The sequence below is a fragment of the Equus caballus genome, unplaced genomic scaffold, assembly GCF_041296265.1.
Source record: "Equus caballus isolate H_3958 breed thoroughbred unplaced genomic scaffold, TB-T2T haplotype2-0001077, whole genome shotgun sequence".
NCBI lineage: Eukaryota > Metazoa > Chordata > Mammalia > Perissodactyla > Equidae > Equus > Equus caballus.
In genome coordinates this window covers 163,906-191,903 of record NW_027222073.1, presented here as the reverse complement: position 1 = coordinate 191,903, position 27,998 = coordinate 163,906, and the positions used below count along the sequence as shown (strand labels likewise).

Genomic DNA, 27,998 nt, shown 5'->3' with positions numbered 1-27,998 from the left:
AATTAACAATAGAACTACCATCTGATCCAGCAATTTTGCTTATATTTACCCAAAGAAAACAAGAACACTAACTTAAAAAGATATCTACTCTCATGTTCATTGTGGCATTATTTACAATAGTGAAGACAGGGAATCAACCTAACTGTCCATCAGTGGATGAATGGATAAAGAAAAATGTATATATACACAATGGAATATTATTCAGCCTTAAAAAAGGAAATCTTGCCATTTGAGACAACAGAGACAGACCTTGAGGGTGTTATGCTAAGCGAAATAAGTCTGGCCAAGAAAGATAAATAAGGTATGATCTCACTTGAATGTGTGATTTTGTTTAAAATAACAAAACAAGCTTACAGATACAGAGAACAGGTTGTTCATTATGGGAAGGGGGTTGGGGGGGGTGGTGGGGTGAAATGGGTCAAAAGGCCCAAACTTCCAGTTATAGAAGAAATAAGTCCTGAGGATTTAATATACAGCATGGTGACTATAGTTAATAATATTGTATTGCATATTTGAAAGTTGCTAAGAGAGTAAATCTTAAAAGTTCCCATCGTAAGAAAAAAAAATCTGTATATATGGTGACAGATGTTAGCTAGACTTATTGTGGTGATCATTTCACAATATATCCAAATATTAAATCATGTTGTACACCTGAAACTAATATCATGTTATACGCCAATTCTACCTCAAAAAAAAATATATTGTGTTTCATAGCATTTTTCATACAAGTCCGACACGATTTCCAGTTAGTCCTTGAAAGCTGCAGTAACACTTTTAGACCACTGAGAGTCAGTATGTTGTAGAAAGACTAGATTTTGCAGTCAGGACAAGACTCAAATTTCAGAACCAGCTTTTTCTTATCTGTAAAATAGGGATAATGCCTTACAAGTAATGTTAAGGATTAGAAGGGTCCTGTAAAGAGGTGATAGGGTAGATGAGGGCAGAGAACAATGCTTATATCTTATTCTAGCCAACCCTTTCCTTTTCTGCTGTGCATCCCTGCTTACTTCTCTATCAGTCACTCCTTGCTGTTTGCCTCCTAGTTCAACGGTGGAACAAAGTCTTCTATGGTCTTAGATGGATTGTCAGGTTGAACTTCCAATTCTTTACCTTAATTGAAATCTGAATTGCACCTCAAGATACACTCAGCCTCAAAAACATTCTTATCCCTTCTTGTTATTTTAGACTGTTGTTCTGCCTCCATCAAACTCTGTTTTTGAACCTTGACATCCAAGCCCTATCCTTATTGCTGTGTCTATGACCTCCATCACAACACCCTACCTGTCTTGATGATTTGGGTGCCTGGTCAGTCATCTTCTCCACCCGCTCTCATCCTTTGCCACATTCATTGATTTTTACTTCTAGCCCATCTAATACCGTGGCTTGATACTTCCTCATTTAACCTCTGAAAATGCAGACAGGGCACTTCATAATTTGCTTGATCTGAAACTATTTTACTTTAAGTTCTCAAACACAGAGTATTCCTTTTCTGATTACAAGCACTTTATTTCCTCATTTCTGATAACTTGCTCCACACCCAAATCACAGTGTTTAGATTCTAAACTCCTCTCAGTATTCATTCACCTCATCGCTCAGCTTAGTCCATGCCAATACTGTCTTCTCTCGCCTCTAGAATCCATCTTTCTTTCCTCCATCCTTGTCTGCCATTCTCACCATTTCAGTTCCTAACCCTGTGCAGCACCATTAACTTCCTTCAATAACCACTTTTCAGAAGCTGGGTAAAACTGTGAAACCATGCTGCTGGGTTCTATGAAAAGTTCATGCTATTTCTTCTCAGTTGGGTCCCTAATTATGCTTCTTTATTTTTATCCCTTATGGTCTTCTCTACTGAATTCTTGGCTTATAGCAGAGTAGGCATTCAATAAATTTTGTCAACTATTGCCTCAATTAATTAAAATATTTCTTACTGTCCTCTAGCCTTGAATCTTTCCCTCTGCTTTCTAGGTACTAAGACCTTGGCTCCTTTCAATTTGAATGACCTCACTTTTTCTCTACTGAACCTTTACTTTTCTATATTTTCTTTCAGCTTTTCTCCTACCTCCAATGGTAACATGTCTCTTGCCCTTTCTAAGGACTGCCATTCCTGCATCTCATTCTCCTGCATCTCATTCTCCTGCTGTCTCCTCTGGGGTCATGTTCTATCAGTAGTCTGTTCTCTTTCTGCCATCTTTAGTTCCTTCCTACTAGACCCTTCTTTTTACAACACAAAAGATCACTTCTACTCGAATGTTCAACCCCTCTCATATTACTACTACTAGCTTGTTTGAAATTGCAGACAAATTTATCCTAGTGAGCTCTACATCCTTACTACCCACTCTTTCCTTCACAGCCCTGCTCCCCTATCCACCCAGATGCCAGCTGACTCTTACTCAGGCTGTTTTCCGAATCTGCTCACCCAAAAGTCCTCAATGACCTCCTGATCCCCAAATTCATTTATCTTGCCTTAATTTTGAGGCTCTGATGACTCTGTGGTGGTTGATCTTGCTGACAACCCTCCTTCTCCTTCCCCTTTACTTTTAGATCTATAGCTTCACCTTATCTCACTGACATATATGTCTTCATTGCCTTTTTAAAACGCCTCTTCCTCCCCTCAACTCTAAATATAGCTGTTCTCTAAGGCTCTATTCCGGGGTTTATACCCTCTCTCTTAATCATCTCATCTAATTTTAGAGCTTTTCAATCTCCACGTGGATGCTGAAAGGTTATTCTAGCCTCGACCTTTTTCTCAAGCTCCATTGCTGGAACTTAGGTATCTGCTGTGCATCCACAGCTAGATATCCTGCTGTGGCCTGAGCACAGTATGGCTGCAAGGGAATGCCATGTCTTCTCCAGGAGGTGGGAGTTGGGCTGTTCTGGGTTCAAATCATGACTCTATCCCTTATTAGCTGTGCTCATTCATTCAAAGATTTAGATAATGAGTGCTTTTTATGTGTCAGACATTAGTGATATAGCTCTGAACAAAATAACCACCGTCTGCATTTGTGCAAACTAGAGTTTAGGGGCACAGGTGCAGTCCTGTTTCCTGATCTGTAACATAGGGCAAAAGACCATTATCACAGGCTGTTGGGAAATTAAATGTGAAAATGCATACTGAGTGCTTAGCACACTGCCTGGCATGTAGTGAGTATATGCACAGTAAGTATTACTTTACTAGTGCCTCTCATGACATTTCTGTTTGAGTTAACACCTCCATTCCTTGACTTGAAATTGATTAAAATCTTGGAGTTATCTTCAATCTTTTCTTATCCATCTCTTTTTTTAAAGTTTATTTTCTTTATTGAGCTAAGATTGGTTTATAACATTATGTACATTTCAGGTGTACATCATTATATTTTAAATTCTGTTTAGACTACATCATGTTCACCACCCAAAGTCTAATTACCATCCATCACTGTACACATGTGCCCTTTTACTCCTTTGCCCTTCCCCCTCCCCTCTTTGCCCTCTAGTAACTACCAATCTAATCTCTGTATCTATGTCTATGTTTCTTCTTGTTGTTTTTACCTTCCACTTATGAGTGAAATCATATGGTATTTGTATTTCTCCCTCTGACTTATTTCGCTTAGCATAATACCCTCAAGGTCCATCCATGTTGTCACAAATGCCAAGGTTTCATCATTTTTTATGGCTGAGTAGTATTCCATTGTGTGTATATATCCCCCTCATCTTCTTTATCCATTTATCCATTGATGGAAACTTGCGTTGTTTCCATGTCTTGGCTATTGTGAATAATGCTGCAATCTTTTTGACTTAGTGTTTTCATGTTCTTTGGATAAATACCCAGAAGTGGGATAGTTGGATCATATGGTAGTTATATTATTAATTTTTTGAGGAATCTCTATACTGTTTTCCATAGTGGCTGCACAAGTTTACACTCCCACCAGCAGTGTCTGAGGGTTCTCTTTTCTCCACATCCTCTCCAACACTTATTTCCTGTCTTAATGATTATAGCCATTCTGAATGGCGTCAGGTGACAATAGCTCATTGTAGTTTTGATTTGCATTTTCATGTGCCTGTTGGCCATGTGTATATCTTTGGAAAAATGTTCAGATCCTTTGTCCATTTTCTAATTGGGTTATTTTTGTTGTTATTGTTGAGTTGTATGAGTTCTTTATGTATTTCGGATATTAACCCCTTAACAGATATATGATTTCCAAGTATCTTCTCCCAATTGTTAGGTTGTTTTTTCTTTTTCTTTCTTTCTTTTTTTTTTTTTGAGGAAGATTAGCCCTGAGCTAACTTCTGCTGTTAATCCTCCTCTTTTTGCTGAGGAAGACTGGCCCTAGGCTAACATCCATGCCCATCTTCCTCTACCTAGCATGGCTTGCTAAGTGGTGCCTTGTCTGCACGCAGGATCCAAACCGGCGAACCCCTGGCTGCTGAAGTGGAACGTGTGAACTTAACCACTGCACCAGTGGGCCAGCCCCTGGTTTTTCATTTTGTTGGTGGTTTCCTTTGCTGTGGTGAAGCTTTTTAGTTTGGTGTAGTCCTACTTGTTTATTTTTACATTCATTTCCCTTGCCTCGGGGGAGTCATTGTATTCAAAAAGATACTGCTAAGACCAATGTTGAAGAGTTTATTGCCTATGTTTTCTTCTAGGAGTTTTATGGTTTCAGAATTTACATTCAAGTCTTTAATCTATTTTGAGTTAATTTTTGTGTACAGTGTAAGATAATGATTTTTTCTTTTGCATGTGACTGTCTAGTTTTCCCAACACCATTTATTGAACAGACTTTACCTTCTCCATTGTAAGTTCTTGGCTCCTTTGTTGAAAATTAGCTGTCCATAGATGTGTGGGTTTATTTCTGGGCTCTTGATTCTATTCCATTGAGCTGTGTGTCTGTTTTTGTGCCAGTGCCATGCTGTTTTGATTACAATAGCTTTGTAGTATATTTTGAAATCAGGGAGTGTAATACTTCCAGCTTTGTTCTTTTTTCTCAGGATTGCTTTGGCTATTCAGGGTCTTTTGTTGTTCTATATCATATAATTTGGGGATTCCTTGTTCTATTTCTGTGAAAAATGTCATTGGGAAATTTTGATAGGGATTGAACTGAATCTGTAGATTGCTTTAGGTACATTTTAACTATGTTAATTCTTCCCATCCATGAACATGGAATATCTTTCCATTTATTTGTGTGTCTTCTTTGAACAATGTTTTATAGTTTTCAGTGTATAGGTCTTTCACCTTTTGGGTTAAGTTTATTCCTAGGTATTTTATATTTTTGCCATTGTAAATGGGATTGTATTCTTAATTTCTCCTTCTCCTATTTCATTGTGTTACAGAAAGGCAAGTGATTCTTGTATGTAGATTTTGTATCCTGCATCTTTACTGTATTCGTTTATTATTTATAATAGTTTTTTTGTTGGATTCTTTAGAGTTTTCCATACATAAAATCCATCTGCAAATAGTGACAGTTTTACTTCTTCCTTTTCAATTTGAATCTCTTTATTTCTTTTTCTTTCCTGACTCCTCTGGCAAGGACTTTCAATACTGTGTTAAATAAGAGTGGTGAAAATGGGCATCCTTGTCTTGTTCCTGTTCTTAGAGGGAAAGATTTCAGTTTTTCACCATTGAGTATGATGTTAGCTGTGGGTTTGCTATATATGGCGTTTATTATATTGAGATACTTTCCTTCTATGCCCATTTTATTCAGTTTTTAAAAATTATAAATGGATGCTCTGTCTTGTTGAATGCTTTCTCTGAATCTGAGATGATCATGTGATTTTTATTCTTCATTTTGTTAATGTGGTGTATCACACTGATTGATTTGCAGATGTTGCACCATCCATGCACCCCTGGAATAAATCCCAATTGATCATGGTGTATGATCCTTTTAATGTATTGTTGTATTTGATTTGCTAGTATTTTGTTGAGGATTTTTGCATCTATGTTCATCAGTGATATTGGCTTATAATTTTCTTTTTTTGTGTGTTGTCCCTGTCTGGTTTTGGTGTCAGTGTAATGTTGGCCTCATAGAATGAGTTAGGAAGCGTCCCCTCCTCTTCAATTTTCTGGAAGAGTTTGAGAAGGATAGGTATTGAGTCTTCTTTAAATGTTTGGTAGAATTCACTGGGGAAGCCATCTGGTCCTGGGCTTTTGTTTTTTAGGCGATTTTTCATTACTGTTTTGATCTCCTTACTAGTGATTGGTCTATTCAGATTATCTATTTCTTCTTGATTCAGTTTTGGAAGGTTGTATGATTCTAGGAATTTATCTATTTCTTCTAGATTATCCAATTTGTTGGTGTATAGCCTTTCTTAGTATTCTCTTATAGTCCTTTGTATTTCTGTGGTGTCCATTGTAATCTGTCCTCTTTCATTTCTGATTTTATTTATTTGAGCCTTCTCTCTTTTTTTCTTGGTGAGTCTAGCTACAGGTTTGTCAATTTTGTTTATCTTTTCAGAGAACCAGCTCTTAGTTTAATTGATTTTTTCCACTATTTTTTTAGTCTCTATTGTATTTATTTCTGCTTTAATTTTTATTATTTCCTTCCTCCTGCTGATTTTTGGCTTCATTTGTTCTCCTTTTTCTAGTTCCTTGAAGCACACTGATAGATTGTTTGAGAAAAATCTTGTTTTTTGAGGTAGGCCTGTATTGCTGTAAACTTCCTTCTTAGTACTGCTTTTACCATATCCCATAAATTTTGGTATGTCATATTTTCATTTTCATTTGTCTCCAGGTATTTTTTGATTTCTCCTTTAATTTCTTCATTGATCAATAGTTGTTCATTAGCATTGTGTTTAATCTCCACATATCTCTGGCTTTTCCAGTTTTCTTCTTGTAGTTGTTTTCTAGTTTCATACCATTATGGTCAGAAAAGTTGTTTGGTATTATTTGAATCTTCTTAAATTTTTTGAGACTTGTTTTGTGGCCTAAGATGTGATCTACTCTGGAGAATGTCCCATGTGCATCTGAAAGGAATGTGTATTCTGGAGGCTGGCCCAGTGGCATAGTGGTTAAGTTCGTGTGCTCTGCTTCAGTGGCCCAGGGTTTGCCAGTTCAGATGCTCAGTGCAGACCTACACACTGCCCATCAAGTCATGCTGTGGCGGTATTCCACATAGAAGCACTAGAAGGACTTACAACTAGGATATACAACTACGTACTGGGACTTTGGGGAGAAAAAAAAGAAGAGGAAGATTGGCAACAGATGTTAGCTCAGCGCCAATCTTCCTCACCAAAAAAAAGAATGTGTATTCTGCAGTTCTTGGATGGAATGTTCTGTATATATCTACTAAGTCCCTCTGGTCTAATGTGTCACTTAAGGCCAATGTTTCCTTATTTATCTTCTGTTTGGATGATCTATTCATTGATGTAAGTGGAATGTTAAACTTCCCTATTATTATTTTGTTGCTGTCATTTTCTCCTTTTATGTCTGTTAAAGATTGCTTTATGTATATAGGTGCTCCCATGTTGGGTAAATAGATATTTACAAGTTTTATGTCCTCTTGTTGGAATTGCTTCCTTTATCATTATGTTATGCCCTTTGTCTCTTGTTCTCGTTTTAAAATCTATTATGTCTGATATAAGTATTGCCACTCCAGCTTTCTTTTTGTTTCCATTTGCTTGGAGTATCATTTTCCCTCCCTTTACTTTCAGTTTGTGAGTGTCTTTAGATCCAAAGTGTGTGTCTTGCATGCAGCATGTATAGGGGTCTTCTTTTTTTTTATCGATTTAGCCACCCTTAGTCTTGTTATTGGAGCACTTAGTCCACTGACATTTAAAGTAGCTATTGATAAGTATGTACTTATTGCCCTTTTGTTACTTTTTTCTGGATGTTTTTGTAGTTCTTCTCTGTTCCTTTCTTCTTCTCTTGTTCTCTCATGGTTTGATGGCCTTCTTTAGTGTTATGTTTGGGTTCCTTTCTCTTTATTTTTGTACGTATTATTATAGGTTTTTGGTTTGTGATTGTCACAAGGTTCGTATATAATAATCTATGTAAATAATAATCTATATTGTTTATGGTCTCTTAGTTTGACTTCTTACTAAAAGCCCTACACTTTTATCCTCCCCTGACATTTCATGTTTTTTATATCCTATTTTACTTATTTTATTTTTGTGGATCCCCTATCTTCTTATCATGGAATTAGATAATTTTAGTACTTCTGTCTTTTGACCTTCATACTAGCTTTATAGGTGGTTGATCCACTACCTTTACTGTATATTTGCCTTTACCAGTGATTTTTTTTCTTTGATAACTTTCTTATTCCTATTTGTGGTCTTTTCTATTCCATTTAAATAAGTCCCTTTGACATTTCTTGTAAGGCCAGTTTAGTGGTGATAAACTCTTGTAGTTTTTTCTTGTCTGGAAAACTCTTTCTTTCTCCTTCCATGATATGAATGATAGCCTTGACAGGTAAAGTATTCTTGGCTGTAGGTTTTTTCCTTTCAGCACTTTGACTATATCATGCCACTCCCTTCTAGCCTGTAAGGTTTCTGCTGAGAAGTCAGCTGATAGCCTTATGGGGTTTCCTTTGTATGTAACTCGTTGCCTTTCTCTTACAGCTTTTAGGATTCTCTCTTTAATTCCTGACATTTTAATTATAATGCGTCTTGGCGTGGACGTCTTTGGCTTCACCTTGTGTGGTGCTCTTTGCACTTCCTGTACCTGGATGTCTATTTCCTTCCTTATGTTAGGGAAGTTTTCAACTATTATTTCTTCAACTGGGTTCTCTGCCCCTTGTGTCTCTCTTCTCCTTCTGTGAAACCTATAATATGGATGTTAGTATGCTTGATGTTGTCCCAGAGGTCCCTTAGACTGTCCTCATTCTTTTAAATTCTTTTGTCTGTTCAGCTTGGGTGATTTTCTCTACTCTTTCATCCAGATCGCGGATCCTTCTTCTGTGTCATCTACTCTGCTATTGATTCTCTCTACTGAATTTCTCATTTCCATTATTGTATTCTTCTGTTCTCAATGGTTCTTTTTTATATTTTCCAATTCTTTGTCAAAGTTCTGTGTTCATCTCTTCTTTTCCCAAGATCAGGGAGTATCCTTATGACTACTAGATTGTACTCTTTGTGAGGTAGATTGTTTCTGTTTTCTTTAATTCTTTTTCTGAGGGTTTGTCCTATTCCCTTATTTGGAACATATTTCTTTGTCTCCTCATTTTGCCTACTTCTCTGTAGTTATATCTATGTATTAAGTAGCTCAGCTGCATCTCCTGATCTTGGAAATGTGGCCTTATGTAAGAGATGCTTTATGGGGCCTGGCAATGTGCTCCTCTCTCATCACCTGTGCCAGATGTTTCCTTGTGTGGGCTATGTGTGCCCTTCTGTTGTGGTGGAGTTGCTACTGCTACAGGCGCATGGGTAGGTTAGGCTGGCCCCCAAGCTGGCTGGTTGTAAGGCTCAGCTGGGTGTGGCTCCTGCAGTGACTTTATAGCATGGGGCAAGCCCTGGCATGGCTGGCTGTAAAGTCTAATAGCATACAACCACTGCTATTTTGCTGTTAAGTGAGTCAGGCCCCCACTGTGGCTGGTTGCTAGGCTCAGGGGTTCACAATTGCTATAGGCTTTCAGTGTGGCTCCCTGTAGTGCGCGGCCATTGTCAGCTCTCTCAGGAGTGTAGATGGGTACAGCTGGCTCCAGGTGTGGCAGTGTACAATCATTTCAGGTGTTGGAATGTGGGGCAGATCCTCTATGTGGCTGTTTGCAATGGCCAGCAGCACAAGTCTGCCGTGGGCCCATGTGCCCCACCAACACAGGCCTGCACACACACCTTGTCAATGTGGACCCACAAGTTTGCTGCGGGCTTGCTGTGGGCAGGGCCAGTCCCTGGGGCAGGCTGCCTGCTGCCTGGCTGTGCTTGATTGCCACGGGTGCTCTATTGGGTAGGACAGATTCCTGCACTAACAGGCTAAAGGAGGAAATCCAACGGCAGCTGCCAATGTCTGTGTCAACACAACTGAACTAGGTCACAGTAAGGGTTGCTACCAGTGTCTCAGTCACGGGGGTGGGGTGGGGGGTGGGCTCAGCTGCCTCCTGCCTCTCTGAGATGTGCTCCAACCTTAGTGAGTGAGTCAGTTTTACTAATGAACTATGCACTTTTCTTTCTGGTGTTTTTGTGTTGGTTTCCAGATCGGGTGAATCTGTGTGTGGGCCCTTTAAGATCAGGTTTTCCTTTCTCTGAAATTCTGTGGTTTTTCCGGGCGTATTCCCTATTGGTTTTCAAAGCCAGCAAAGCCAGGTATTATGGGATCTCATCTTGGTTGTGCTGAATCCAAGGCCTGGGATGCCTATTGTGGCATAAAATCCCTGGCTCCTCTGGGAAAAGCTCTGTACCTTTGAGATTGCTCCTGGCCATGAAGCGCCATGGCTAGGATGTGGTTTTTTCCTCAGCAGAGTTGTATTTCTGCCTCTTCCACCTGTCAGTGTTGTCCCTTGTGGGGGTTATTTTTATCCAGTTTCCAGATCTCTCTCAGAGGAAACTGTTCCACAAGTAGTTGTAGATTTGTTGTGTCCATGGGAAGAAATGAGTTCAGAGTCCTCCTACACTGCCATCTTCCAAACTCTCTACCTCTCTTTCAATGCTCCATACCTTTAAGTCTAAGTAAAGAAGACTGACTAAGACTATAAGCTCTGGAACTGACATCCCATGTTCAAATCTAGGCTGGGACACCCAGGTTTGAAGCTAGTCACTTAACTTTTCAAAACCTGTGTGAAATAAGGATTTTTTTTTATTGAGGTCATAATAGTTTATAACACTGTGAAATTTCAGTTGTACATTATTATTTGTCAGTCACCATATAAATGTGCCCCTTCACCCCTTGTACCCATTTCCCAACCCCCTTCCCCTGTGATAACCACTAAACTGTTGTCTTTGTCCGTGAGTTTCTCCAACATATGAGTGAAATCATACGGTATTTGTCTTTCTCTGTCTAGCTTATTTTGCTTAACATAATACCCTCCAGGTCTATCCATGTTGTTGTGAATGGGACGATTTTGTCTTTTTTCTGGCTGAGTAGTACTCCATTGTATATATATACCACACCTTCTTTATCCAGTCATCGGTCGATGGGCACGTGGGTTGCTTCCACTTCTTGGCTATTGTGAATAATGCTGCAATGTAATTCCCTTTGAATTGCTGATCTCAAATTCTTTGGATAAATAACCAGTAGTGGGATAGCTGGGTCATATGGTAGTTCTATTTTTAATATTTAGAGAAATCTCTATACTGTTTTCCATAGTGGCCGCACCAGTTTGCATTCCCACCAGCAGTGGATGATGGTTCCCTTTTCTCCACATCCTCTCCAACATTTGTTATTTTTTTGTCTTGGTGTTTATAGCTATTCTAATGGGTGTAAGGTGATATCTCAGTGTAGTTTTAATTTACATTTCCCTTTCCCTGATGATTAGTGATGCTGAACATCTTTTCATGTGTCTACTGGCCATCTGTATATTTTCTTTGGAAAAATGTCCGTTTAGCTCCTCTGCTCATTTATTGATCAGGTTGATTGATTTTTTGTTGTTGAGTTGTGTGAGTTCTTTATATATTTTGGAGATTAACCCCTTGTGGGATATATGATTTGTAAATATTTTCTCCCAGTTGGTGGATGGTCTTTTCACTTTGTTCCTTGTTTCCTTTGCCTTGCAGAAGCTCTTTAGTCTGATGAAGTCCCACTTGTTTATGCAAAAAGGATTTTTGTGCCATCTGTCTCAAAGAGCTATTTTGAGGTTTACATGAGATAATGTATGCAAAGAACTTCACAAGGTATGGGTAAGAAATCATATTTCCTGGAGATATTTTCTTGAACCTGACTCTTCTTAGTTGCATTAATAGCATCCTAATTCAGACTCTTTGAGTGTTTGTGTCATCAACTGCATCTGTCTCTGTGGCAGACTCGATAGTGTCACCCCTCTATAATCTGTGTTTCCTGATGTTCCTGCTCTTGTTTAACCCTCTCCCTTTGAGTGTGGAGGTGACCTGTGACTTGCTTCTAACCAACAAAATGTGGCAAAAGTGACAGGACATGTGATTAAGTAAGATTACAGTGCTCTCCAGCTGAAGTCTCTCACTCCCTTGCTGGCTTTGAAAAAGCAAACTGCCCTGTTGTGTGATGCCAATGGAGGGATGCTCATTGAAGGAAGTGAGAGAAGTCTTTAGGAGCTGAGGGTAGCCTTTGGTTGACAGCTAGCAAGAAACTGAAGTCCTTGGTGCAAAAGTTACGCAGCAATAGAAAATGAGTAATAATTATTTTTCCTTCTTTCAGCATTCCTTTCTTCAAACTACTACCCCACCAAGTTGAGCTCTAGAGCATTGCTTTTGCCACCTCACGGCTGAAAAACCTTCATCCCACTTGTCCCAACTATGAAATGGGGCTTGCAAACTTTGGGTGCAGCCTACCTTATCCTATACTCCTATACAAAATCCTTTTCTCCAAATAGACTAGACTACTTCTTTTCTGAACCTGCTTTCCAGACCCAGCATCTTCTATTCATGCCATTTCCTACAAGTGAAGGCAAACTCTCAGTCCTCATCTCCACCATCAAAATCTACCTCAGCCCTTAAGGCTAGTACAGATGCCACCCACTCGCCTTTCTGCAGTATTCTCACTCTCCTCTCAATGCTTTTCATTGTCCTCATTTATATCATCATCACATAGTGCTCTGTGTTATCCTATTTGAATATACTCCCTCTTCTACTGCTCTGGGCACTCATCCCAGGCAGCAGAGCACAAGGGTTAAGGGCATAGAGTCTAGAGTAGACTGCAGGATTTTGTATGTTGGTTCTGCTACTAACCAGCTGCATAACTTTGGGCAAGTTACTTAACCTCTTTGTACCTTGGTGTTTTTTTTTTTTGAGGAAGATTAGCCCTGAGCTAACATCTGTTGCCAATCCTCCTCTTTTTGCTGAGGAAGACTGGCCCTGAGCTAACATCCATGCCCATCTTCCTCCACTTTATATGTGGGACGTCTACCACAGCGTGGGCTTGCCAAGCGGTGCCATGTCCGCACCTGGGATCTGAACCAGTGAACCCTGGGCCACTGAAGCAGAACGTGCGCACTTAACTGCTGTGCCACCAGGCCGGCCCCTGTACCTTGGTTTTCTAATCTGTAAAATAAGAGTCCCTAATAGACTTCCTACAAAGATTAAATACAGTGATAATTGCTTGGCAGAAAGAAAGCAATTTATTGTGTTTGCCAAAAGAAACAGTCATTTTTGTATCCTCCCCCTTTTTAAAATCTCAACCTCTAGCCCATAATAGTACTCTCTATAGAGACAAATAGTCATTAAATGATGAATGAAGGCTTGACATTTGCATTTGTTTAACTGTGAGTAGGAAACAGCATTAGAAATCTCCTGATCAATAACTTTCCACCTTCATTTCCCACCAATCAAATAGCCTTTTGAGTCATGAAGATCTTAAAATGGGAAAATAAGAAAGGGGGTAGGGAGAGGGAGGGGGAGGAAAGGAAACAAACCTGGAGAGGGGAATGTTTACAAATACATCACTAAAATTCACTGAAAAATTCTATTTACTATTTTCATTTATTATTATCAAAGTTCCTTGCATGATCTCTTGCTGAAACCATGGAAAGTAGCATATTTTCCGGTAGGCTCTGTGCTTGCTCTGATGTACCTTTTCAGCATCTGGCCAGGCACATTTATATACGTAAAAGCCCAAGTAACTTCTTGTCATCCTCGTGCTGATTTTAAGGACAGCACTGCAGGCACTGACTTGGCAGAGTTACTCACTCAGCAATACGTAGACAGCTTAAGGACTAAGAAAGTGACATCACACCTGACCTTCAAAATATAAACACCAGAAATCCCAACTAAAAAAATAAAAACGTATATTCCAAATGTTATTGCAAAATACCCTCCTGTTTTCCTGGCTTAGTGACTGCTGGTAGAAGAACACAATGCTCGGGAGAAAGAACGAAAATACTTTGACATCAGTGTGTGGGTTGGGATTAGAAAAAGTCATGCTCTCTGATGGGACACCTTCTCCCCACATCCTAGAGCAAAAACAGAAAATGACTACAATAATGGGAGCTGCACGGAGGATGCTGCAGTGGACAAAGCAACAGAATCGTACCCAGGCAGGCAAAATATGTTTCATTTTGGCAGAGTGAGAGATCTAATCTTTACCAGCAGCATGACTAGACTGACAACCTGATGGTAAAGCAAATAAACGATCAGTTCCCTGTTCCAGCCACAGAACCCACAGTGCTTCCTTTAATAACATATCTAGAAATGCACAGCTCTCTTTGAAGGTGAAACAATTCTCCCTTGCCTACTCAACACCCACCTAAAACCAGTTTATATGTAGAGCTATTTCTGCCTGTTTTTTGTGTTACTTCTCCATCAGATAGCTAAAGAGTTTTAAACCAAGAAATAACCACAGGAACTAAGTGATGCAACTGCTCTTGCCACAATTAACCACAAGGAATTTATTCCTTGCTTCCTACACAGCACATGCTTTTTGTATTGCTCCTTTATTCACCTTGAGGCAATTATTTAACTGCTTCATGTTCACAGATGGGAGATGGGAGAAAATACAACCAAGAAAATACACAAAACTTCAAATTTTATCTATTCAATCCTAATCAATGACAAACCTATAGAATTTGCCCTCTTCCCAAAAGAGTTGATAAAAGATCTAGGATTTTGGACAAGGGAAGGGAGGTTTACTACGGTTTGTGTGACACATCTGCTGATCTTCTACCGGGTTTACTGCCTGTGCTTTCCTTGCCAGTTCATGACTGAGAAGTGTGAGTGAAGCGGCACTTCATCTCAGTTCCTGATGTGGGACTGTCATTTCTTTGAACAAGATCATTAAGCTATCACCTCAAAACAAAATGGATACCCCTAAGGGTTAACTTGAATCATTCTCTATCTATAGAAATTTATGATCTGCTTACACAGTTATAGTCTGAGGGTGGTGGTGGAGAGGTACCTAGAGAAGGATAGAGTGTCCCTCCAGGCAAGGACACCTTCATTCTTCTCTGAGGAGAAATGAACACAATGCCAACCAGTCAGAACTAGGATGATGTAAATGTACAAGCAACTCAAGCCATGAGAAATTCCAACTTTTGGGCATCCCATCCAAAGCAACCAGGAAAAGTTACTGTTACAAACTTGACCCCTTACTACTCACACACGTTAAGTTCTGTTCACTAGCATAATTCCTATATGAACTAACATGAACTAAATTTATGTCAAGGGTGGCAACATAGCATTTAAACTCTAACATGTCTGTTGTTAAATAATTTTGGCAAAGTATGGCTCCCTAGCTTGCAGTGTGCAGACCATGCTGAAGATCTTGGCCTTGGATGATTTTCTATTGTCTAGCCTTTTTTCCCCTGTTTTTATGTTTTACAGTTTTCCTGCAGAGGACTGTCACATGAAGACAAGGTGGAAAAAAGTCATCTGTTACCTTTTGTTAATTACCATTATTTTCTGGTAAAAAGAAAACCTTTAGAATTATTGAGACAATTAAATCATAGATATGGGTAAATTTCAAAAGCATTAGAAATTTGGAGCTAAAGGCTATTTTTTTTAAATGAATTAATAAAGTTTTATTTATATATAAATCGCTGTACCTAAACCACTTACCAATATGTTGGCTAGCTTGTTATATACCCTAAGTGTGGGAAATAGATGGACAGAATATGAGTGGGCAAGCAAATGAAAATAATAATATTTAAAGCCGTAGGAGATACAGTAATATTGGCATAGTCTTTAATTCTGGTAAGAATTTAAATTGGTATAATTTCCTCTTGGAATGAAATCTGACAATTTTTACATAAGAATATTCATACCCAAACATTCATGACCCAAAGTCTTGTTTCTAAAATTTATCCTTAAGAAATAATTTAAATGGGAAATACTTCCACTCTAGTTTTATTTATCACAAGCTTAACATAGATAAATAATTAGAAACAATAAAGATATACTACAATGCAGGGTAGTTAAGTCAATTAAGGTACAACAAATGAATAGAATAAAGCAGCCACTAAAATAATATTTATAAAGTAAGCTGGGCCAAACCACAAAGGTTGGTCTGGGTTTGAAGACTGGTCAAAATGTCTTAGACTCAACTTAGGTTACTTTCATTTTGGTACCAAACTGGCAAATAGTACAACAGATGTATGCACAATCAACAACACGTAAGTGGACTTGGTCCTCGGTTCCCTCTCCGGTTCCTCCCACACTTGTGGTCAATGCAGAGTGAAGAATATGCCAGGTCAGCGGAGCCCTGAACTCTGCCTTGGCGAGAGTCCACATTAGCAGTGGAGCTTCCACCCCATTTCCGAATAAGAAAAATTTTCCACTGTATTACTTTATAAGAAAACACCTCATCATTCTTTCTCCTACTATGTCATCACACCTACAGCAAGCTTGGTCATGGTCTACTTCGTGAAGATTACCTGGAAACATGGAAAAGGCCTGGAAGTTGGCAGTGCAGGAGATACCAAACTGTAAAACATTCTCTAGGATATAAGGTTGTACGGATAAGAGAAAAATGGAAACATGGAAAATAGGAGGGAAAAGGAAATCTATTGAGATGATTATTTTTACTTTTGAATTTACAGTTGTGATAACATCACTTTGACAAGATGGGAGAAACTTTAGTGGCTCACAAACAACTAATCTTGGGCCTCTTCTTCCATTTCTTTTTGTTTCGCCCTAAAATTTTTCCCCTTGTAAAGGTAGGCATTAAATTTATTAGCCATTCCCATGCTTCCACTGGCACTGAAAGGAAGGGAAATCTTGCCTTTGAAGTACATTACCTTCTCCATCATGCTGTTTCTTAATATTGCCCCAAAGTCCTCAAAGCACTGGTTTCCATATTTATACTCCATAGTCACTATACTGCTTCCCGTCCTACAGGGCCTGCCTTTGCCCACAGCTCCAGGGTTCCCCACGAGCAAGTGGCAATGCTTTGCCCCACAAACTGCCTGCCTGGCTGCAACTATGTTTCACACCAAGGCCGTCAACACCCGTGGTATAGAGAGAGTGGATGCTTTATAGCAGAGAATGACTTGACAGTTTATATTCTCTCTCTCAGAAGTCAGAATAGGAAATATCTGAAGAGGATAGAGCCATACAGAAGTGGAAAGACTGAGAGAGAGTAAGTAGAGGTCGTAAGAAGGGTCAGGTAATTGACAGTGACAGAGGAAGTGCAGAAGAGGGAGGCCAAGAGCAGCCTGCTGCCAGTCCGATGGACAGTATTCCCGACCTCCATGAGGCAGCGCTGAGCGGAAGCTGAGACTTTGCTTTCTTTCCTATTTTTTCCCCTTACTTTTCTATGTAACTTTACCATGAAACTTCTGTTAACAGAGAAAATCAAGGGTGTCTCTGTTCCTGTCAATGTGAAAAGTTCTAACAAAATAATAGCTAAGTTCTTAGAGCACCGATCCTGATTCTGAAACTATAAAATCCCACAGGTTCTCAAAAAAGTGTATCACAATCACCATAGAGCTCCATTCCTGCACCAAGATTTTTTCAAACACTGAAAATACAGTATAAAAAATTAAAGTAACTTTCCCCATGTAGTCACTGTGGGAGGGGCTACCCTGATTCCAACTATGCTGTACTACAGTGGTCATATCTTCTGGAATTCCTTTTTGAATCATATTCAGAATCGCTGCTTTGTCACTCAAGAAAACCAACCATATTTTTTCACTTTCTACTTCGGGCTCTCTTCCTCTCCTTCCCTTTTCCTTTTGTTTCTTGCCATCATGAGCCAATCATACGAGGAGCTGTGTTAAGTACTGGGTGAAATGAGTGACTGAACCAAATGGAGTAGAGGTGGGGAAACAGTATAACTGAAATAATAGCAGCAAACACAGGATAATAAGTTCATTTGTGTGTTATGGCTCTAGCGCCATAAGAAATAAGATGGATGTTGCTGAAGGGGGTTGTGTTGCAGCCACACTGCTCCATCATTGGTATTTCAGTTGATAGCCACTTGCTGTGATATCCTAAATGATGCCCCATATCTGGCACAATGTATACATTTGTGAAATCACTGAGTAAATAAATGAATGAAGGAAAGGCTTAATGGCTTCAATAGAGTCTATTTTGCTGGTTACTACTAATTTACTAATTTAATAACTTTAATAATTAAAAACAACTTTTTCAAATAAAAATAACACTACAGTAAATGAAATTAATAATATAATTTATAATGGGACCAAAGTTATTTCTTTGGAACAGGGTTATGATTGGCCCTCATGTGACTGTGCTGTGACAAGGATCTCGTGATGGTAAGTTATACCATCCCTCTCAAGTTCCAAATCAGATACCTAAGCCTTTTCCACACTTACGGGTTCACTCTGCTGCCTGACTTCTTTTATTCCCTTGCAATACTTGGGGACCTTTCTCCAGTGAGGACACAACACCTCTATCTTCCCTCTTCCCTCCCCAGGCTTCAGAGGCCAGTTCTTAACACATCTTACAGATAACCAATGCTCAATAAATGTTTTTAAAATAAAACAATAAAAATACTTGTACAATTCCCATTAAGATCTGACACAAATTTCTCCACTATATATTGTAAGCATTAGAGAAGATGTGTATTTGTTGTCAAAAGTTTTTAAATTCTAAGAAATTTATCTCTACTTAATTTAAAAACTTACTGCCTGTGGCAGTATGGGAAAGACACATTTCCTTACCATACGCATTGTGAAATCCATCTGTATCATCTCAAGCTTTAAGAATTTCAAGCCACACCAGAACTCTGATTTAATTTTCTTTCCACCGCAAGAGTGCCTGCACAGTATCCGTCACTCATGTTTATTTGCAGGTGCATGGGAATGAATGTGGCTGATTTATTGCTGTAGGCTATCTTGATGCAAACAATGGTATAATTTGTTTCTTGGATTCTTTTCAATCCATTCTACAGCTGCCTTCCCTCAAGTGTGAGTTCTATAGCTTCTTTATGAAAGCTGTGCTCCCAACAGAAATGTCCTTGAGTAGCTGTAAATCTTCACGTGATGAAATTGACTAATATTTGTATAAAGTTTTACCATACACAAAACACCTTAATATACATTGACACATTTAATTCTCATAATAATCCAAAGCAATAGCATCGTTATTCCCATTCTGCATATGAGACAAGTCTTTTTAAATTACAGCGACTTTCCTAAGATTATGTAGCAGTGGTAACATTGAAACCCAGACTTCTCTGTTTCCTTCTCCTTCAACATAATCATCCTAGCAGTTCATATGTATATGAAAACTTCCTTTTCTTGAGGTTTCTTACTTTTTATGGAATTTAAATGGAAAAAGCACTGAGATGAAAACTCTGCTTGAAATCTCCCCTAAGTCAGTGTTGTTCTTTAAAGTCAGTAGTAAAGTCAGTCAGTAAAATTCTAACCAAAATGAGTAGAATAAAACGCTTCCCAAAGAGCATTAGGAATTAAAACAAGCAGCATCTTGGCCTCTGTGTCTTTATATTCTCTTTTGACTCAGTATCCATTTTGCCCCAAAGCACAAAACAATAATTGGAAAAGAAAGGATACTTATATGAGCTGGAAGTTAAAATATCATGTGACAATCTCGATAAGTAGCTAATTCATTTGAACGCAGTGGTGCCAAAAGTATGAATGGATGACAAAGAGAACAGTCATTCTGATGCAATAAGATGGCAGTGTTAAGCAGTCTTTAAATAATACATATTCTAAAACACAGAGCTACATCATGAGTTTGATACAGTCACCTCAGTAAGGAATTAAACATGAAAAAATGTTTCCTCTGAAGTTGCTTAGAAGATGAAAATACATATGGAATGTCTTACTGATTACTTAAAAAAGAAATTGTGCCATTAGTTATTGATGTTAGAATTTTATAAATGATGAGGAGATAGAAAGTCATTATCATAAAAGTATAAACTGCAAGGCAGTTTCACATTATCTCAAATTTCTGCTAAAGTGAAAATGCACTAGCTTCACAAATTAAGCATTTTCACTACAAACTGCCTTTTTTCTCACCTCCTGATTTATACAGAAACTTCTGAAACACCTTACTCGTTATCAGCAATGAAACAAAACTATGAAACAGACAAGATGTGTGTCAGTCCTTCCAAATCAAAGATGGTTTCTCTTTGGGTGAATGTGTAGCTTTACAGGTCCATTAAAATCTACTCGAACCTTCCTTCTACTCTATTCCTGGTACTGAGCAAAGCAAATTATGTCACACCTACCATGGCACTCCTCTTCCTAGAAACAGCCCTGGCTTCACATGGGTGGGGGGCTGGGGAGGAGAGGCCCCTGCATGGTCTGCCTCCTCCTCCAGCCTTACCTAGTACCTCCTCCACCTCACTCACTACCATCACCCTGCGTCTCAGAGGCCAGCGCAGTGGCAGGCACACAGCTGGGGCCCAATAAATATTTGTTAAATGAATCATTTTTACCATTTGACAATGTAACAATAAAACATTGCCTCACAATTTTGAAATTTGTTTATTTCCAAAACAATTTTATGTAAGGAGAGAATGAATTAGTAATGTAATGAGTCCTTTATTCTTTGTATGAATTTTTATGTATTTTGAAAGTTTACAGTAGGTAAACTTACATATATTTTAACTCCAAGTAATTACTGCTTTGATTGATTAATTATTTCAACAAATAAACGTCTTGTATTCTAGGCACAAGAATAAGCATTAGAGAAGATGAATTTAAATATTCATTTATCCTATCATTCAACAATCATTTACTACAAGCTAAGTGTCACTTAAAATTGTTAGATACACAGCCAAAATCTATTGGCAGGTGAGATGGGAGTTTTTATATTTCCCAACACACACACACACACACACACACACACAAGCACTATAGGAGATATTAGTGGAAATCTGTGGTTTTTTTCTTTAGAAAGAGAGAAAAGGGTCTTGTAGCAATGGACAAAAGTGGATGGGTGGCTTGTGCAGGACCCTGACATAGCCTGAAGGAGGGGACTTGACACATTTGCCTGTCTAGGAGAGCAGCTCTAAAGCCTGGTAATGAGGAATATTCTGAGCAAGTGAATAAGCAATGGGCAATCTTAGATTATGGATGTCTCGTGAATATATGAACTGGGAACTACTCAAGGTCTGGGCTCTCTCTTGGATCCTAAATGGACTTGTACACTGTGGGTTTATGGTAACCACCGTCATGAAACTATGCCTAGAAATAAGGCCAACATATTAGGAGATAGAGAGTCTTAGAGGAAAAGCACATATTCTACAACTTAAGAAAGGCTTGCTATACTTTTATTATGAAGTAAAGGGCAGTCTCCTATTGAGAATATTTTGTGTTTATCTTGGGTAGAAGTTTTCCCAAAAGGGTCCCTGGGGCTGATAGTATGTCTCAAAGTTCTATCCCATAAGGAAAAGGGGGGTCCCCAAGCGTCTGAAATGCACATTCTAAGCAGACACTAGCATATACAGAACACAAAATTCAGAGATGGGTCTTCAGGGACTCTTAGATCAGTCTGGCTGCCCTAACCACAAGAGAGAAAACTCAGAGTCAGAAAATTTTAGGAGTTGGGGAAATTTCAGACACAGAATATTAAATCTGGGCTCAACCTTGGTGAGTAAATAATTCTTTGTGTTTCTGTACCCTGTGTGGAGCGTGGGAGATAGCTCAAGGGGTTAAATACTTTATCTAAATCCTCTCTCCTGTAACAGGTACAAAGACTATTTTCCCTGGAAGAAAGGGCTGATCAAATTTAAGATTTCAGCAAATGGCCTACTTTGAGCTCTTTTTTTGTCCCATTTGCCTTTGTTCTTGGTGTAGTGCCTATAAGAGCTTCAACATTTTTATATGAATCAAATCATAGTCACAATTAAGTTTTCTGTAAATGTTTTTTTCCTTAAAAAAATTAAAATTGGAGCCCTGTAATGTAGTAAAACAATGTAATCAACCTAGATGTTAAGGTAAGCCTCTGATCCACGTATCAGAAGTAACTCAACTGGTTGAAAGCGACAGAGGAAGTGGAGATGGAGTTGGGTATATGGCCAGTTTGTACAGAGGTTAACGCCACAAGCTTTGTAGTGGAACAGACTTTGGTTTGAATTCTGGCTTAACTGCTTACTAGCTTCCACTAATGACCTTAAGCTAGTTATTTAACCTACCTGAGGTTCACTATCTTCATTTAAAAATGCTTAGCATGGGGGCCGGCCCAGTGGTGCAGCAGTTAAGTGTGCACGTTCCACTTTGGCGGCCTGGGGTTCACCGGTTTGAATTCTGGGTGTGGACATGGCACCAGTTGGCAAGCCATGCTGTGGCAGGCGTCCCACATATAAAATAGAGGAAGATGGGCATGGATGTTAGCTCAGGGCCAGTCTTCCTCAGCAAAAAGAGGAGGATTGACAGATGTTAGCTCAGGGCTAGTCTTGCTGAAAAATTAAAAACAAATGCTTAGCATGAAATTATTATTACAAAAACAACAGCAGTTATTGTTGCTATTAATAAAAATGCATGTATTCTGAGGGCCTGGGCCCCAAAGACAAAAAGGAATATTTTTTCTTCTATAAAGTTCTATACATTACAACATTCCCTTGTAGATATGATCTGTTTCCTAAAGGAGAAGGAAATAACATCATCTGGGTTCCTAGGACATTATTTTTTCCTTCAGCTCATTTTATTTATTTATCCCAGTCACAATCTTTTTGTTAATCTTTTTGTAACATTTTGGTATACTTCCTTGGCTTTCTCTTTATGCAATCATGAGTAAACTTATTCTTATTTCTATTCAGTAATGTAAACACTGTCTTTTAAAACATTATGATAGGGGCTGGCCCCATGGCCGAGTGGTTAAGGTCATGTGCTCTGCTTCAGCAGCCCAGGGTTTCGCTGGTTTGGATCCTGGGCGCGGACATGGCACCACTCATCAAGCCATGCTGAGGGGGCATCCCACATGCCACAACTAGAAGGACCCACAACTAAAAATATACAACTATGTACTAGGAGGCTTTGGGGAGAAAAAGGAAAAATAAAATCTTTAAAAAAAAACCCAAAACATGATACATTTTAGGATGAAAATGAATAAATAGCAAGAGACAAGAGAAGGTGGCCTGTGAATAAATAAATAAATGATGATGCAAAGTTAATGGAAACACTCAGGAGCCTCAGCTTATGATTCCTCATAATCTAAAAATCCAAAGGGCAAATACACCACGTTTATTGATGATAAACTGCTATTTGTTAGACATGAACCCTTCCAGGGAGGAGGGGTATTATCATTTACTAAATGCACAGTTCAAGTTTTACTGGTGCTAAGATAATACATGTGATGCCGTTAATTCCATCATAGAAATGTGACCCAAGTATGAGAATGTATCCTAAGAGCAATTACATAGTAATAATACTCTGTTTTTTTTGGTAAAGATTGGCACCTGAGCTAACAAGTGTTGCCGATCTTCATTTTATTTTCCTGCTTTTTTCTCTCCAAATCCCCCCAGCACATAGTTGTGTATTTCTAGTTGTAGGTCCTTCTAGGTGTGGCATGTGGGATGCCGCCTCAACGTGGCCTGACGAGTGGTGCCATGTCCGCGCCCAGAATCTGAACCAGTGAAACCCTGGGCCGCGGGAAGTGGAGCACGCGAACTTAACCACTTGGCCACGGGGCTGACCCCAAATAATACTCTATTAAACATACTTGCTGCTGTATATATACAAAAAGTATTCCACTTCTAGGAGATTTATGCACATTGAAATGACTAATCATGACTCTCTACATGTGCAGAAGAATTAGGAACCATCTAAAACTTCCCTAAAAATACTCGAACTTGCCTGTTTAGGTCTCTAGTGATATAATCCTGCTTATATCTTTGATAAGCATAATTAACAGAATGCTGACTCTATTAGAAAGTAGCTCAACGCTCAAAGCTGCCCTGCACCCTCAATTTCCAAACTCCAACCACTTATCCACATGGATCCCATCATCATGAAATAAAGATTTTGGTGTACTTAGAGTTATTTTCCCATACATATTTAACAATCTAGTTTTTGTGTGTGTGTGCAAATAAAATTAGGTTCATATTATAGTTGTCTTACAGCCTGTGTTAATTTGTTAAAATTTATCATACAAAGAGTTTTAGAAAATATTTATGTACACTTTAAAGAACAATAAGATAATCACCGATTTACTCACCAACCAGGTTAAGAATGACATCATTATCAGACTTTAGAAGCTGTCTGTGGGCCACTTCCTGATTGTATCCCCTCCCTTGGCCCCACAGATAATCACCATCGTTAATTTTGTGTTAATTATGCCCTTGTCTTTCTCTATTATGATACTATTTATACACGTACTCCTAAAAAATCAGTAGCTTGATTGTGCCTGATTTTGAATTTAATATAATGGAATATTGTACGCTTTCTTTTCTGACTTGCTTCATTCTTTAATGTGCTTTTGGGATTCATTCACAGTGATGCCTTAGCTGTAGTTCATTTTCAGCTGAAAAAGGTATATACTTTGTATATACTTGTATGAATATACCAGTTTAGCCATTCGTTTCCAGTTTCTAAAAATTACATATAATGCTGCTATGAACAAATTTTTAACATGTCTCCTGGTGCATGTATAGAAGAGTTCCTCTATTAAATATAGGGAAGTAGAAGTGTTGGATGGTAGGTATGTGCAGTCAGCTTTACAGACAACACAAACTGTGTCCTAAGTAGCGGTACCAATTTAGATTCTCAGCACCAGTGGGTGGGAGAGGACTGTGCACTGCAGCCTAGCCAGTTTTTTTTTTTTTTAATATCTGCTAATCTGGTAGATAAAGATGGTACTCTATTATAGTTTAAATTGGCACTTTCTTGATTAAGAGTGTGAGCCCCTTTTTCATATATTTATCAGCCATTTGAGTATCTGCTTTTATGTGAGACATATATAATTAAAAATTTTCTAGCAGCCACATTAAAAAAGTGAAAGGAAACAAATGAAATCAATTTTAGTCATGTATTTCAATTTAACTGAAAATATTTTGATTTCAACATGTTTTCAATATAAAAATTCTTAAGAAGATATTGTACGTTCTTTTTTTTTTGGTACTAAGTCTTTGAAATATGGTGTGTATTTTACATTTACAGTACATCTCAATTGAGACAAGCCACATTTCAAGTGCTCAAAGCCACAGTGGCTTGTGGCTATCCTACTGGGCAGCGCAATTTAGATACTAAGCCTTTGCCAGGTAGATTTACTGTAAATATCTTCTATCAGTGTGGGGCTTCTTTTTTAACTTCTTTATCTTTTCATGAATCAAAATTATGAAATTTAACTTGTCAAATATATTTATAATTTCCTTTATGGTCTGCATTTTCTTTAACTGGTTTAAAAAAACCCTTCACTTTCCTTGGGTCATAAAGATATACAACTATATTGTCTATTAAAAGTTTTGCAGTTGGCAAATAACATGGTTATGTATGTAGAAAATCCAAAGGAATCAACAACAAAAAAAGTTACTAAAATAAATGAATTTAGCAAGGTTGCCTTTTTTGAGATCAGTATATGAAAATATATTGCATTTCTACATACTAAAACAAACCACCGGAAATTAAGAAAAATTCCATTAACAAATAGCAACAAAAATATAAAATATTTAGGAATAAATTTGACAGAAGATGTGCAAGATCTGTACACTAAAAACTACAAAACAGTGCAGAGAAATATTAGACTAAATAATGCAGAGATATACCGTGTTTATGGGTTTATTGCTAAAGATATCAATTTTTCCCAAATTGATCTGTAGAGTCAACACAAACCCAATTAAAATCCCAGTAGACTTTTTTGTAATTGACGAGCTAATTCTAAAATTCATAGGGAATTGTAAGGACCTAAATAGCCAAGACAACTTTGCCTCCGTCTTAGCATCCCACTGGGGGTTCGTGTACAGTCCTTAGAGATGACTGCTGCATGTACATCCCCTCAGAACCTTTCTGATGTGAAGCCAACCAAACTATCTTCTGCGTGGACTAGCTGGTCCTGACTTCTGGGATGGACTCTGCCGTGGGTGGAGGGGGCTGGGGCTGCTGCTTCTGGATATTCCTGACAGAAACCCAGTCTTGGCTCTGAACAATCCTCCAAAGGTTGTTCATTCATCTGCTCTGCCTCTTGGTAGGAATCCCTCTCATTAAATGTATCCCCCTTAGCCACAGGTGATCCCTTCCAAGACCCCCAGTGGATGCCTGAAACCGTGGATAGTACCGAACCCTGTATATACTGTTTCTTCCTGTAAATGCATACCTATGATAAAGTTTAATTTATAAATTAGGCACAGAAAGAGGTTAACAACAATAACTAATAATAAAATAGAACAATTATAACAATATACTGGTAATAGAAGTTACTGTAGATCTTAGCAACCTCAGCATATGATTCTTTTTCTTTCCTTATTAAGTTGAGAACTTTCACCTTTTCACTTAGAGGAAGCACTTTATGGCTTCTCTTTGGCATATCCGAATTGCCGGCATCACCACTCTTGCATTTTGGGACCATTATGAAGTAAAATAAGGGTTACTTGAACACAAGCACTGTGATACCACGACAGTCGTTCTGATAACCAAGACAACTACTAAGTGGCTATCAGGCAGGCAGTGTACACAGAATGGATAGGCTAGACAAAGGGATGATTCATGTCCTGGACAGGATGGAGCAGGGTGGTGTGAGATTTTATCACGTTACTCAGAACAGCACACGCTTTAAAACTTATGAATTGTTTATTTCTAGAATTTTCCATGTAATATTTTTGGATCACAGTTGATTGCAGGTAACTGAAACCATGGAAACTGAAACCATTTTGGACCACAGTTGATCACAGGTAACTGAAACCATGGATGAGGGGGGGACTACTGTAATTTCTTAGGGTCATTCAGCTAAGCAGCAACATACTTTCAAAACAAATGATCTCAGAACATTATCTCAGAACAGAAGCAAAGAGAAACTTTAACCCTAAAATCGACCCCCATTCTAATAACTTTCCTTTTATCTCAATGGGCCCATTCAGGTTGGCAGGTATGGGACTCTTGTGTGCTTTGTTCAAGAGGAGGGACTGTGGAGAACCGTAAACACTTTCTGCTCTGAACTTACACCTACTCCCTTGTTCTCTGGTACTGAGAAACTAACCCACTCCCTCTAAATTCCTCCTTTGAGCCAACAACTCCTAGAAAAGGAGGTAATGGCCTGCAACAGCCAAACTGCAAGGAAAAAACTCATTTCTGCAAGATTGCAACACCTGTCTGACCAACACCCACCAACCCTGCAGCTGGCGCTTGGCCACTTTTGTCTCTTTTCCTCTGTAAAATCCTCTCTTCATTTTCAGAGAGAGACTTCCTTTGAGTATGCTCTCTGTTGCAACTACTTGAACAAAGTAGCTTTTCTGTTGCATTGTGAGATTCAGAGAAGTTTTGAGCAACTGACAGAATTTTACTCTCATTCTTGAAAGATATTTTCTCTGGGTATAGAATTATAAATTGATGTGTATTTTCTCTCAGCATATTGAGGATATAATTCAATTCTCTTCTGGATTCTGTTGAGAAATAAGCTGTAGGTCTAATTGCTCTTGCCTTGAAGATGATTTCTTCTTCCACCCTTTTAAACTGCTTCTATGATTTTCTCCCTCTCTTTGTTGTTACGCAATTTCACACCAATGTGTTTAGGGTGGATATCGTCTTACTTATACTGCTTGGGACGCTTAGGGCTTCTTAAAGCTGTGGATTCAAATATTCTAGAATATTTTCAATTATCAGATCTTCAAATACTGCCTCTTCCCCATTCCCTCTATTTTCTCCTTATAGAGCTCTGATTTGAAGTATATAAAACTTCTTATCCTAACCTCTCTTATATCCTGATCTCTCATATTCTTTGTCTTTGTGTTTCTTTAGACTTTGTTCAGGATAACATGCTCATATCTGTCCTCCAGTACATTAACTGTAAGTCAAATCTGCTGATAAATCTATAGAACTAAATTTTAAACTTAATTTATCATATATTTCTTTTCTAGAATTTGATAATTATTTAAAAAATCTGCTACTCCTTGCTTG

The 27,998-nt window shown here is 38.5% G+C and overlaps 1 protein-coding gene across 46 annotated transcripts in view; it reads right to left on the bottom strand.

Annotated features, from left to right (window-relative positions):
* The window catches only part of LOC138922534 (uncharacterized), a 150,228-nt gene that overhangs the window by 11,735 nt on the left and 110,495 nt on the right, over positions 1-27,998 (bottom strand). The window lies entirely within an intron of this gene.